Source organism: Xyrauchen texanus, chromosome 40 (genome assembly GCF_025860055.1).
Source record: "Xyrauchen texanus isolate HMW12.3.18 chromosome 40, RBS_HiC_50CHRs, whole genome shotgun sequence".
Lineage (NCBI taxonomy): Eukaryota > Metazoa > Chordata > Actinopteri > Cypriniformes > Catostomidae > Xyrauchen > Xyrauchen texanus.
The window spans coordinates 7525417-7527907 of NC_068315.1; positions in this window are offsets into that span (position 1 = coordinate 7525417).

Consider the following 2491-nt stretch of genomic DNA (forward strand, 5'->3'; position numbering starts at 1 on the left):
ATTAGATTTAAAAAGTTTTTCCCTTAACATTTTACTCTGGAAACTCGTTTTAACTTGCCATTTTATTATTCTCACTCCTTGAGAATCACACACTTGCTTTTTAAAGCCAACCAAAACCAAACCAATCAGACCATCAAGCCACTATTTTAAAAAAGAGATGTGATCATCCTTAGATATGCACAAATCCCAAAATATTCCTCTAAGAGGACTTTTCCACTCACTTGGTTGAATTCCCTTGATATGGAACATGCATGTCTGGCCAGAAAATGGATTTGTAGCAGCCGTGGATTTGCAAAGATAATTTCTGACTTCTCCACATCAAATATGTCAGCGTGCAAAGCCCAACATTTGTGGAAGTTTGGCATATCTTACTTATCAAATCAGATCAGGTTACTGCTCTCAGGCACATTTTCTTGGGCTTCAACCGCACAAGGCTCTTAGAAGAATTGTCAAGATCCAAGACCTGAGGGCCCCATTACCAGCTTACTCAGCAGATTGCCACTGATATTTTTCAGGCCCTGTCACTTTGCTTTGCATTTCACTGGCAGACCTCCAGTATTTGTCTTAGTTAACTTGCATATAGCTTCTCTTTCCTGCTAAAAAAAAAAAAAGTTTAAATTGGCCTAAAGCGGTATGTAGCACAGCAAATGGAACAGAACACAAAAAAAAATTATAATAATAAAAGGTTAGCGAGATATATTGCAATGGTCAAAGATATCAATCTAGCACATATTAATACAGAAAAAACAATTCAGAAACGTGTCCTGTGTGAACTAAGTATTATCCTTTTTTTGTTTTTATTTTTTTGCAAGGTTGGCCTGTACAGTCTAATTCCAAAGGGAGTTTGGTTAAAACTCCAGCAACCCATTTACATGCCAACCCAACAGCGGCCAAGGTGCTGAAGGATCAATTTTGTTCCGTTCTTGTGCAATTGTGGCGGAATAAACACCCCAAACAATGCTGTTTATGCTGAGGAGAAGGTGGCCAGAAATATCGTTTTATTATCTCTAGTATTCAACTCTCTCCTCAGCCTCTTAATTTTTGTGCAGCTGTTAACAGATGTTGTGAGGTGAAACTCAGAAATTTGTTTCATTAGAACTGTTATAGGCGGCCAGGTCCAATAAAACAGGCACGTCAGAGCAAACTGACAGCCAAACAAATTCAGCCGTAAAAACATTTGCTCAGACCGAAAAAAACTGAGAAAAAGTTGCTTTTCTTGGGAAGGTTTAGCCCTCTTCATGTCTTTACACCAAGACCAACAACATTAAAACAGATATGAATCTGTGAACATGCTTTTAAAAGCACCAAGGGAGAGAAATGCAGTCTGTGTGTTCTACTGATCATTTTTAAAGTGAGAATATGAATTCAAGGTTAATTACTTGTGTTTAGTCCATTATTGATGTTATGGGGAAAAAAATTTATGATTTAAGTCACATCTTGAAGCTTTCCATTGGTCAAATACCTTTACGGTGTTATAGGATCAAATAATACATATTTTCATTTATCACTTTTCATTAAACTGTTTCAATTCTCTCTCACGATAGTCACAAATTGAAGCAATCACAAAATATCTACAACAGAAATAAATAAACTTTTGAATGTTGAGTCTTGACATTCAAAGGTTCAATCAGATTTTAAAAAGACATTTGATGGTCATTTAGTGCTTATACTATGTAAATACTTTGGCAGTTTGAAGGGAAAATTGAAGTTCGAAGGTTATTAAGCCTAGTGTAGTTTGAATATTTGGGCAGTTTGAAGGTTTAAACTCATAAACTCGATTCAGTTCAATTACCCTGAAATCACCAAAAATCTGTTGAAATATTGATAAGCACCACTCCCCCATCAGATATTTTTGCATCGATTCAGGAGTAATTTATCTCTTAAATTAAATTTTTACTCCACTGATGTTAGGTCTTAGTTTGGATAGGGGCTAGAGTAAATAAAATATACAATCATGTTGACTATAGTTTGCCTTTTGGTAAGCACAGACTGATTTCAGATGCAAAAAGTTTTACCAACAGTTGCTGAATATATAGTGTGATCAGTGTGTAATAACTTCTTTAGGGTAGATGTGAAAGCCAGATGAACTGAACTCTAAATGTATTATCATCACAGCTGCAAATACCTCAGTTGCAACCTTCAAAGATGTGTGATCTCTCCCTTCATCCAAGCCTTTGAATAAGACTATTATTGACCTCATCTCCAGTTCTTTCACTCAGCCAGTTGTGACATATCAATGCAGATCAGACACATAACAGAGACTGGAATATGAGGGTGCCTCTGCATTCACAGCAGGGAAAGAGACAGCGTAAGAGTAAGATTTGAGCGAATAGTGCAAAGCCCCCACAGAATGCATCATGACTTCTCCAATATGCACAGTAGGTACCCTCTGGTGTCCAAGACACCACCACAAACTCTCTATGATGCACAGGCTCTCCCTGGCTTTTAAGAAGAGACTGTATATAGCGAGGATGAGACAGACCTCTGGTAG